Source organism: Passer domesticus, chromosome 12 (genome assembly GCF_036417665.1).
Source record: "Passer domesticus isolate bPasDom1 chromosome 12, bPasDom1.hap1, whole genome shotgun sequence".
Classification (NCBI taxonomy): Eukaryota; Metazoa; Chordata; class Aves; order Passeriformes; family Passeridae; genus Passer; species Passer domesticus.
This window is the reverse complement of record NC_087485.1, coordinates 10,566,960-10,579,579: the sequence shown is the minus strand read 5'-3', so window position 1 is coordinate 10,579,579 and position 12,620 is coordinate 10,566,960. Positions and strand designations below refer to the sequence as shown.

At 37.0% G+C, this 12,620-nt stretch overlaps 1 long non-coding RNA gene across 3 annotated transcripts; it reads right to left on the bottom strand.

The window, feature by feature from the left end:
• Positions 1–8,896: 8,896 nt before the first annotated feature.
• On the bottom strand, positions 8,897–12,191 carry LOC135279599 (uncharacterized). 3 transcript variants are annotated; one of them, XR_010346817.1, is made up of 4 exons: positions 12,065–12,185; positions 11,880–11,947; positions 10,183–10,233; positions 8,897–9,964 (listed from the first exon to the last, which is right to left on the bottom strand). It is a non-coding gene; the product is annotated as an uncharacterized LOC135279599 (long non-coding RNA). The 3 variants fall into 3 exon arrangements; XR_010346815.1 differs by lacking the exon at positions 11,880–11,947 and having other exon boundaries at positions 12,065–12,191; XR_010346816.1 differs by lacking the exon at positions 12,065–12,185 and having other exon boundaries at positions 11,880–11,996.
• Positions 12,192–12,620: the final 429 nt, after the last annotated feature.

Here is a 12,620-nt window from a genome sequence, read left to right as displayed (position 1 = left end):
CAATACCTATGTTCATAGCCCAAAACCCACAATCCAAACCCCAGAATTGCCAAGCACCTCTGTGGGGGAAGGAAGGGCGCTGTGGCTGTATCAGCATGGTCAGTGTGACGCTGAATTGTTCCGTGTGGGAAGTCTGGATAGTTCTGAACAGCCCAGAATTTCCCCTGGTGGTGGCTGTGGTTCTGAGAAGAGATAAAATAAGTGTGTAATTAGCTCGGGCTCGGCACCACTAGATGGTGTCGTGCAGCTGCTCTTGCTGACATGGCAGTCCTGGGGCAGGTGGAGGCACAGAAATCCCTCCTGGCAGGAGCACAGCGTGGGCTGCAGGAGCAGCTCGGGCTCAGTGCCCGCTGAAATCCCCGCTGCCTCTAGAGGGGATAAAAGAGTTTTGACAAATAACCTACATAGCCACACAAACCTTACCTTAACCTTACTGATATTAACAGGACTTTTTCTTCCCACAATGCAAAGGTGAAAGATGGCATTTTCTTTTTTTTCAAAGCTAAAAAGCAGAATTACGAACATAGTTAAAATCCTGAACTTTTTTTTTGTACTTTCAAGCACAACTCCTTTGTGCTTTGTATACTACAAGAAAATGCTATCAGCACTTTATAAAGCAATTGAAGTAAAAATAAAAGCAGACATGTAAAGAGTTTAGATTTTTGTTTCCTTTTTTACCTTGGTGAAAATGGTGCGTTGTTTTTTCATAAAGAAATTGTTTTCAATTTCTCCATACTGGCCTCTATTTGCATAATTGCTAATAACAAGATATATCCTTTCAGTAAACAAGGAGAGAGAAATTATCAGACCTCTGAAGTCTGTTGAAAAACCTACAAAAAGTGTTTAAAATGGGCGTTTTCAATTTGAAGATATCTGTGGAGCAGTGGATGGAAGGAGGTGATTCAAAGTGCACAGCAGTGCAAGCTCCCGTAAGAAGGAAGACATCAGCTCACAGTTCTCATTCTGAAGGACAAGAGTACCAACAATAATTAAACAAACGGGAGTGGATACCTGCTGGGAGGCTGGAGCTGCTGCGTGCCTCTGAGCCTGCAGTGGCAGGGCCAGGCTCAGGCCACAGAGGGATTTGCTTTGGGATGGATTCCTGAGACTCTGCCTGAAATGTCAATTCCCAGACAGGCCTGCACAGCTTGTCAGAAAATGCTGCCCAGACTCCTGCTACCTGTGCTTTGGCACATTGCTCTCTTTGGATTTGAAATTAAGTTAACAAAGTGTAAGAAAAAACACATTAATTAAAAGCTATTTTTTTTAATGAACACTATTGGAACTAACAGCAAATCAAACACAAACCCTTTTTCTAGTTTACACCTAACAGTGTGGTATTTCTCTAATTTCTTTAAAACAAGCATAAAGATGGAAACTTTTTGTACGAGTAGTATTGATTTAAGATTATGTACTCATTTTTCCTATTTTCTTTTTTTATTACAATGGAATTGCTAGAATTGATGCAGCTATAGCTGCACCAATATAAAAATGCTTTTGACTGCATATCTGTTTTCCCTGAGGATGAGGTAAGATGGAACAGCACTAACTGCATCATCAAAATTTGTCATTTAGTTCTTAGGGTAGAATCTCAGGACCTGCTCTTGGTCTCTGCTCAGTCAGCAGCAAACTGTTATAACAAGGACAAAATATTAAATTTATTTATTCCCTATAGAAAACCTCCTGTCTTCCTAGACTCACTTAATATAAAAAGAATACATTTGTGTGTAATATTCAGACACTTTTGTATTTGCATGGCTGTCAGTGTGTTTCACAACAGGAGAGATTGACTGCATTAATGGCTCCTGAACAGCAGAAGCTCCCATCAATTAGAGATTGATGATAATTAGAGATCAGATGATACCCTTCAAACTACACTTTCTTCAACGTGTCTCACTCTGAGGAAAAAAATACATTTGAGTCTGAATGTATTTCAGATTCCTTAATTTATGAACTAGAAACCTCAGTCACTGTGAGTCCAACTGTGCAGAATTCAGAACCATGAAACTTGTAAAAATTACTTACTGTACTCTTTTATTCCTTTGCATTTGCTTTCCTAATAGCTCTTGTTTGAATGGTGAGAATTACAGTTCTAAGATGAATTTTCATTCTGCACAGTATGATTTTGAATATAATTTCCTATTATAAGGAGAGAAGGGACTATTTTATCACTATTTTTTTGAGAAGTTGAACACTTGAATCTGACTATAGGCTTATAATGTCAGAATAAATCCCAGAGGAAGACTTAGATCCCAATTGTACTGGTTTTCTACTTCTAGGAGTTTCTAGGTGAAACATCCCAGGAAAGATAGGTCGATGAGAAGCACACAATTTGTTAGTCACACATTTTGAAAGTATGTTCCTTAGCTATCAAAATGACACATATCCTCTTTTTAAATACTAAAATGTAAAATTAATCTTAAAACTATGTATCCATACAACTTATTTGTAATACAGACATTGTCAGGATAAAAGCTTGTATATTTAATTCTTAACTTGGAATGTCTACTGATGAATTAAAATTCCTCCTTTTAGAATTTTCACAGCCATTCATCGAGAACTTTCTATAAAGTTGCTAATCAGACTAACTAGACTTACAGCTGTAATTAATATTTCCTTATGAATAAGGGTTTTTTTTTTTTCTCAATATCTTCCTTTCATGGAACATTTTGAATCATAATAATGTAGAACAAACTTTTAAACAAAAATGTATGGAATCCCACACTCTCAAGAGTAACTAAGATTACAGAGTAATCAGAATGAAGAATCTTTTTGAAAAATCAGTTTTGCAGAGAATAGTTATTAAAGTGCATCTGTATGAGACATCTTTGGCAAATCAGTGAACACAGTCCATGTAAACAAGCTTTGATCAGCAGTTTCCACAATATCATTATGAATTCCAGTGTTTGCTGTAATGGTATGATATGATAAGTGAAAGGCAGACAAAAACCAATTCATAATTTTCAGATGGAAAATCATGGTTAATTTGTTGACTGAAAAATAACTACATAATTTCAGAGATGATAAGACATAATAAAGTAGGACTATTCTTTTCTCCACTCACACCTTGAGCCATATTTCTACACAAAAGTCACTTTCCTCCTTTCATCTTCTTATTACTTTCCTGGTAAACTGACATATTAAGCAGATATGTAAGTGGTTGGTAATTTAAAAAAGCTGAATATTTAAAAAACTTAGTGGGTGACTGATCAAAGAACTGACTATGAAGAGTAAAGACTGGGGAGAGAGAGGGTGAATATGCAAAGGAAGCTTTCACATTCAAAGGGGAACAGCTACAAACAGCTACCAAGGGGTGCAGCTCAGTTAATAAAGTTCCAAGCAGAGAGGATGTTGGGCTTGAATCAGAGGCTGCCACTGAGCAGCACCTGAGAGCCCACACTGCCACCCCCTGCCACAGCATCCTGTCCCCAGGGCTGCTCCACTCTCCTGATCCAGCCCCATTTCCAGCTGCCCTGCCCTGCAGCCTAGCCTTGGTCACCTCAGCATTCCAACCAAGGAAAAGCTTGTGAGAAAGACACTTCTCTTCCTTCTATCTCTCCAAACAGAAACTGTAGCTGATGCTGCTGGCTCAGAGTTTATAACTGGGAGCAGAGAAGTTACTTTGGCAAACATAGAGGGCTGAATGGAAACTCAGAAACACCCTTCTCCCTCACACACCTTTTATTTTTCAGTTCTATATTCTGTATATGCATTTCTGGCTTAAACTAAACAGTGTAATAGAGAGCATATATTTAGAAGATTGCATATAAAGAAAACATTTACTATATTAGGTCTTTCTAGAGCTAGACTGAGCCCAAAGGGAAAAAAGAAAGAGCAGCAGCTCAGCATCTTCCCACAGGCTGCACACCTGGGCAGATGTCAATGTGGTAGGGTCATTCTCTCACTGGAAACAGGCAGATGGGAGCTGGTTATGCCTCAGATTTTTTCTCAATTTTTTAGGCAGCACAGGCTGAACACAAGCTGGGTAGTGCAGGAAAATGTTTGGGTTCCACTGCAAATGCATCCCTTCAATGAGCAGGAGGGCAGCCAGAACACTGACTCAGATAACTGACTGTCTTGGAAATGCAATTGGATTCAGGATCTGGATATCCAGTTATAGCTGAAGAACCTCAGAAAAATGAGCACTGCTAGATGGAAAATCAAATATTTGCTCAGTAGGAAGCAATTTCAAGTCAAATGAGGTTACTGTTGGCTTCTACTGCATCATAGCCAGGATATAGGAACCTGTCTGCTTCCCAATTTGGGCTATTCACAACCAGTTTGACTAGTCACAAATTAATGTTTTAGGGACATTACAGACCAATTTTAAAAAATCAACAAAATTCCTGTTAACTTCAACAAGATTTCAGTTGAGATATTTCATCTATGACTAAGAACTTAGGTTGGCAAAAAAAATCTTCAATAGAACATCTCTGTCCCCATCTGTTTCAAGTGTTTTTGGGGTTTTTTTGCTGAGTTTTGGTATCTTTTTTAAGCCGTCTGCAACCTTTTTTCTCTAAGTTAGTATAATTTTGTATCTCCCATTCAGTTCTGCTTCCTCAAAGTAATAATTTAATCTTATCTTCTATATATTTGTCAGTTACCAAATCCAGACAAGGTTGGGAGGTCTAATTTTTCTTCCTTTTTAAGGGACACAAGAAATGTCTCTGCAGTTTTGAAATCTGGCTTGGCTGTTTGTGGTTTTACTACACAGCATTTCATTCTAAAAGCAACAGTGTGAACTGAGATTAGATTTAAACTGAGTCTTTCCAAACACCATGAGAATTCTTCTGTCAAATAAAACTTTCATCTTAATTATCCTTAATAATTTCCACTTTGCAAACATAAGGTCCCTTAATGCCTTTGGAAAATGAAGATTATGAGAAAGAGACTATAAAAAGATAAACGTCTCATTTTGCAGAATTTTAAATACCTTCTTTCAGATAGTAAATCTAACATTAATTAATACTAGGGTATATTATTAGATTTCTCTCTTTTATGAAAATCCTGGAGAGAATATTCCCTAGTGTAGTATTTTCTGTGTTATTTTATATATTGGTTCAAATTTAAAGCCAAGAGTATTGCTGAAAAATGTCAAGTAACTTATTCAATAGTCAAGCAAAGAACTACTGTCACAATTTAATTAATTTTCATTATTTAATTATAGAGTGTGTAATTATAAATCAATTTTTATTTTCAGTCCTTCTGAAATCTTGCTCTCCAGAGTGGTGAACACATGCATGTGGTTTGGGTATTTAAGCAGGATAGAAATTTCCCATTTTGTTTAATTTATGACAGGCTCAGTGTGTATGTCTGTGTATGCACAAGTCTGTGTATGCAAATGCACAGAGTGCTAATTCAAACACATCAATACCTTTCTTAAGTAATTGTGGCAGCTGCACACCAAGCCAAGCACTGTATTCTTAGATAAACTAATATTATTTTTCCTCCTGCAATACACAATTCAATGTGCTGGTTTGTCTGAAACTAAGATATCTCTACAAAAAATACAGGCAACATTTTTGTTTTGTAGCTGTTGCTACTTTCTGTTGTAAATTGCATAAGGATGCTCTTGGAAAGGAAAATGCAATGGGTTGTGTACAGAAAGGAGAACACGAGCCAACATCCAGACAATAGCAACACAGAAGCTGTACTTCCATGTGGGAAAAGCATCACACACACAATAGTCAACATTGCTCCCTCATACTCATTACATTTATAGAGCCAAATCAGCCACCATGACAAAATAAACATATTTAAAATGAAGATGTTTTTAGTATTAGGGATTAGGAAGGCTCAAAACCCGCCATAAAGACAGGAAAATGAAACTCTCCTTCCTTCCTCTCTGAGTGTTTTTGTGATTAATCTGAAATATGGATTTTTTTCAGGGCAATCTTTAAGGCATATTGTTGGAGTGTTCTGTGGCTGTGGTATGGCCTAAAATTAGCTAAGTAGATGTGCATTTTTTACCTTTCCCCACCAAAAAAAAAGAGAAACACCAAAAATACCCAACCCAAAACAAAAACAAAAACCCCACCAAAAAATCCCCAAACCCCAGAAACCAACAAACAACTCCCCCCACAGACATGTGATAAGGCAAAAAAAAGTTCTTACAACTGGTAATGCAGGTTATTAATTTGGTCTCATTGCAAAATTATTTCCTACCAAACAATGACAACAGATAATTTTCTATGTTTATACCCTTTATATAAAAAGCTTTTACAAGTCATAGGGCACTTGTGCATCCTTGAATTACAGAAAGGATGAGTTTGGAATGATCCTCTGGAGCTTGTCTGGTCCAATCCCCCTGCTCAGCAGCGGGGCCATCTGGAGCAGACTGCTCAGCACCACATCCAGCTGTGGTTTCAGTGTCTCCAAAGATGGACACTAAAACCTTTCAGACCAACCTGTTCACTGCTTGGTCTCCTTCACAAGACCTCAAGCTTCATGACCTGTCTATGCAGGCTAGTGTGTGTTAGCAGCAACAGCAGGTCTGCAGTGAGCAGCTCTTTGGGCAGAACACAATATGAAAGCAAAGGAAAATGATGGAAGAGGACAGGATAGGAAACTGCTTTCCACAGAAAAAAATATTGTGTAAATTTTAACAGCTATGCAGACTGCTGAAAATATCTTTAGTTGTCCCAAGCTTAAGGCAAGAAACTCTCATCTCCCTCTCCTGCTCACTCAGTCTCCAGCTTTGTGTGTTTAACTACCTGAAGGAAATGTAGGTGCTTTTACCAATTTCCTTTGCTGAACATTTTGTTATTCAGGAGGGATTATTAGAGCCCTGAGTTGGAATAAATCTGTACTGCTACCTGGAATGCACATGATCATGCAAGATCATTGATGAAGCAGAAGCAGCCCAGGCAAGCCACACTGTGGCACCTGGCTGGAGTGTGCTGCTGGTAGCCACAGCACACATGGCATGGCTGGGCTCTGATCACACAGCCCAGCTGAACTCCACTGTCACATCCAGAATGTTTTATACCATGGGTTGGTAACTGACCTAATACATTTTTCCCTAAGAAATAATTTACAATCATACTTGGATAATAGAAATGCTTAATCCATTCACAGTGGCAAACAATAATAAAGATATATAGCTGAAGGATGATCACAACTGCTTCACAGATATGCTCTAAAAATCCAAACTAACTACTAAATGAAAGAAGAATAAATGAAGTCCTTAGAATTAAAAAAACCACCAACTAAAACAGAATTAATAAGGCCCAGTATTAGCTGCTCATTACAACAGTTATGCCTCCTTGTCCCCTGGAAAAGAGGTTAACTGTATACAAAACACTGCCTACATAATTTATTTTATTACTTACCTGTGAGAAAAGCAAAGAGCCCTGTACACGCAGAAAGCTGGTGGAGATACCAGGGATATGTTAAGGGATCTATTAATTTTGTCAAACACTACTGAGAAAGAGATTGTCAATTACAAGACAATAAAAAAAGAGCAAAAATTCTGGAAGATAAATATCTTTAATCTAGTATGGAAAGCCATAACAAGAACCAATTTTAAATAAGACATTCAGTAAATATTTTAATAATGAGAGTGATTAACCACTTTAGCTACTGAATGGAGTTGTATCTCTTGATTTCTACAAAGTGAGCTTGAAAATCTCACAGTATAATACTTTTTTTAATCTTGCTACTTGGGTTCAGTATCACACTGGCTGGATGAACTGCAATGGCCTACCAGAAAGGTTGGAAGTGACTTATTACCCCTTTTTGGGACTTCTGTGAACTAATGAGCTCCCCATTAACTGTCCCTAGGTTAATATTACAGCTCATCACTCTTTCTTTCTGTAGAAATATAGAAATATTTCTATAGAAATATATCTGAATACTATTAGATTGAGTTTGTACAAATAAAACTGTGTGCTCAAGTTCAACAGCTTTAAAGCATTAGCACTTCCTCTGGCCTTCCAACAGACCCAGTTAAGCTCAATGCAGGACTTTGAAGAAAAATAGGAAAGCTGAACATAGACATAGTCTCTCATATGGAATTTTAGCCTAGTTTTTAATTTTCTTTAAAAGAAACACTAAGCACTTGCTATTCACAATACATTTAAATATGAAGTATTTTAGGCTCCTAACGAGTATGGCACTGAGGTGGAATCACCCCAGAAGTATGGGCTGGTAATTATTATCACATGGCAGTGACTGATTTATTAACTGTGCAATGAAGGAGCCAAGGTTTGTGCTAGAGGGATAGATTCCTCATTTTTACTTCCACCATCCGTCATAGTAGAATCTACTGGAAAATGGAGTACAAATCATTCAGGAATTTACAACAGCCAGTTGAGCTAGTTCTGTGCTATATCATTGCTGGAAGTGAATGCCTTTGTTTTGCACCCTAAGGGCTGCTCATTTGCATAAATAGCCCCCCTTTTTCTGTTTCTGAATCACAGTGTCCAGCCAATACAAAACAGATTATGAGGTATGAAAACCGCACATATCTCCACCACAGAACAATAACAAGATCTATACTTTGATTTCCTGGGAAATAAAAATTGTAGCTATACTTCCTGTCAGCCCATTCCTTTGAACGTGTTCTCTTCATAATTTGGATTTTGAATCAAGTTTAAATGGCAGTTAAAAATCGTATGTGGCAGTACACAATGAAATTTAGCTTGACAGCCTGGACATCAAAACTAAAAATAAATGACTTCACATCCAAATAATAAGTAATAACAATGTTAGCCTGCATAAGAATAGCAGGACTGGATTCAAATACAATATTAATTTTAGGGATATGAGTGACTAGGGAGAGACAGAGGCAAAGAAACAAATCCTTCATATAGCAATAGTCTCTTCTTATCCCCCAGGCAACTGGCTGCCTTTCACCTCGGCGGCGGAGCAATTATGTGGCATAATGACTGCAGTGCAAATAAGCAGAGAGATTTTATTAAACCAAATGAGCAAATCAGCTGCGTATTATTGCCATTTGATTGACAGTGACAAGTGTCGAGCAGACACGGATGTGAATATGATAAAGAAGCTTGCAGGAAAGCTCTTGATAATGTTACTCTTGATAAAGTTGCTCTGCAAACCTCTCTAAGTAAATAAAGGGGAAAGAATATGATGCATATTAATTCGCATAGTTTGCAACCTGCCACAGGACTAGAGGAAAAGTTGCAATAGGTTCAGCACATGGCATTTCATATGAATTCTAAAATTGCATTTATGAGTCTCATAGACTTTACAATACTGTATTAATATTAAAAGTAAAGGTCATTCCACATAACAGTTAAGCTGCCTGAGCTTCAACCTTTATATCAATAACAGACTCAGGCTGGGGGCACGAGGAGGAGGAAAACAAGTGGAATGATCTGAATAAATGTAAAATGTTACTTAGAAAGATTGCTGCCTCTTGCTGGGATGTCCATTTACACGTTTGTACTTCCAGTGGACAATTACATTTCTGACAGGCCTGCCATCAGAATGATTAAATCAATACTTTCATATGGGAATGTGATTCACTGGCATGGGCCTTCAGGCCTCCAGGTAGCCACTCTCCCATTAATGACTGCCTTGTGACATCACAGCTGCACACTCCAAAGTTGCCCAGCATGGCAGGCAGGGGGAACTTTGGATAATTACATCTGGCACACGGAATGAATTAACCAAGGTGGCTGGGAAGCTTTGACAGCAACACCCATGGAAGAAAAGCAGCAGGGATAAAACCTCCTGTGCTGCAATGCCACTAACATCATGAATAAATTTGGGCTTACAAGTTGAAATTGTTTTAGTGGATAAACCATGTGATAAATAGATCCCTTTCCTCCACTCCTTCATATTTTTTATTGCTTTAAATTTGAATGTGAACAAGCCACAGCGTTATGCCACACTTCAGTGAACATTCTTTTGCCATCAAGTACCATCAAGTTGAAGATTTCTACTCTTTGAAAAAGAGTCATAACTGAGAGGAAATGTTCTTGTCATATGAAGTACACTGTAAAATGTGGAAAGCATTTTTGATTTATGTTGTAATAGTGATTTGAATATCTATTTGGACATATTTCAAAGAGATCAGCTTTGCAAGGTTCTGCATAGCCTGAGCTGATTCTTGTGCTGTGCTTTAACTGTGCAAGTAAACTTCAGCATTCAAGAGCTGACATGCTCAGAATAACTATAGCCTGATGAAAAAGGCTTAAAGTCTCTTTAACTTACATTTTCCAGGATGTGAGCCCTCCAACTCTAGTGAGCTTCCAAGGGGAAGAACTGAGGAAAAAAATAGTAGAATAAAATATTAAGTACCAAATCCATTTGCTCTAGTATTTTAAATAATTTGTTGTATAATGCATATGTTGTAATATAAAAATTACTTAATTGCTATAATTCATTGCTTAAAAACATCAGATGACCTTGTTTCTACAAAAAGGAACTAAAGTATTCAGTAAAACAAGTTACTCTACCAACCTAGTTATTGGAAATTACTTAGTAATTTTTTGTTTATATGAAAATTAGAATCAAATTTGCATACAGTTGAGGGATTTTTACTGGTTTGAAGAAAATGTTAAAAAGATAGATAATAATATCAACACACCAGACAAAACCTGTCAGTGTAAGAATTTCCTATGCTTTAACATTTTTATTTCTGGGTTTGGGGCTGGTTTAATATTTTGAATATAATTTTTGACTTTTATCTTTTTTGATAAATATGTTTAAAAAATATTACAACCTAGCAATTTCAGAGTTCCTGATATTCTTCATATGAGTATCCAGCTGGATGCACTCTGGTCTTTAAATATGAAAGTAAATACTCAGGTTCCTACATTTGGATCATCTTCAAAACCTAATCCCTGATATGCAGCATTTTTTATCACAGAGCAGTTAAACAAGTATCTAAATAAGTTTATTGAAGTCTAAACCATTTCATCTTAAACAAAACTTTCCTATAAAGTCTGAGATTTTACAATGAAATTAATTTTTAGAGTCTACATTTTAAATATGAGGTATTTGATATTTAAACTAAATATTAATATATAAAACAGTTTCAGGATTTATCCTAAATTACTTGTGAGACTTCTGGTGTAAATTATAATCATATCACTGCTGTCACTTCTAAAATAGTGCATATTGTGTTGTAAAATGCAAAATTTCTTTCCACAGAAAAAGATCTTTTTGGACATTTGAGAACAAAATGCCATTAGGAACAAAAATATTAATCAAATATTCAAAGTTAACTGACATAGTGATGTCTGCTGAGACTAGAGAGAGTGGATTTCAGAACACAGTGTTAATTTTTGTTCATTTTATTGGGATGCTGCTAATTGCATGCCAAAAGGATGCTTAAAGTTATTATTATAGACTATTAAAGCCTGGAAATATATTAAAACATCATACAAATATGTTCTCCTGTTGCCACCACAATGTGCAGAGATATTAAGCTGGAGTACAAAAGAGTTTCTAGGTTTTGCCAACCATTGCAAAAAACCAAATTAGTACAAAATTGAAGATTTTTGTATTTTTATTCTGTCACTTCCATCACACTTCAGAGAGAGCCCCTTTTGTCCAGCGTGGTGAAGCACCTTCCACTTTTAGTGTGTGGCTGGGTCTGCACAGGGCCCTCCTTAACCCAGAGGTAAAAAGCCCAGATCCCTGCACATCCCAGTAAATTCACAGCAAAAACCAACCACAACTTGCCAATGTATCTGGCCCCAGATCACTAATATTTTATTTAGGCAAAACCTTTCTTTGTTCTGGAGTTCTTTCAAAGCTTCTTCAGCAATCCTAAGCAGTCAGTGCACTATTACTGGCCTTGGCTATTGCTGGTAATAAAATTGGCTGTGCTAGGTTGCAACCAAAATAACCTAATTTTAATTTAAAAGTCTGAAAGAAAGTGTAGTGAGAAAAGAAGTACTAACTTGGTGTTAGGGAAAGCAACATGTTGAACTGGACCTGGCCACTAAATCCTGGCCTGGATTCAGCTTCCCTGGTATTATCAAAGCAGGGCAGCATTTGAGTTCTAACAGTAGATGGGAGAACTTGGCTACTGTTATGTAGATAAGATAATTAGATACCAAAGTCATTTCTGAATGGCCTTTCTTACCAAGCAGGCTGAGGCTGTTCTCACTCACAGTTTGTGGACTAATCTTGGCCACAAGAAGATGGAAATATAAATACATTTCAAGCCATTTATGCATCACACTATCCAAGCTTAGGATCACATGCTATCAGTCATAATCTGCATTATTATGACAGCCTGTCACCTTGCTGTATTCATTGTGAGAACTAAGAATTATGTCTATAATAACAAAAAAATTGCCATTGAAAAAAATAACATAGAAGAATTCAAACCAAATCTTCCACTGCACTTCAGAAATAAGGAGACAGAGGAGGCAGTGACACAAATCTATCTGTGGGGAGGATCACAGTATTTGTTAAGGCAGGCAACAATTTAGAATTAAAATAAAAACACTAAACAAAACCAAATTAAATTACACTTTAGGCAAGTAGTGTTCATCTGTTCTGTGAACTGTAGGTCCAGGGAGTTTAGTAATATCTCTAATGATGATAAGTCATGATTAGTTCCTATTTTCTATGAAAAAATGGGAAAAAAAAGGAAGTTGTGGGTGAGGGGTTCCCCGTCAGCCCAGGGGTGCAGT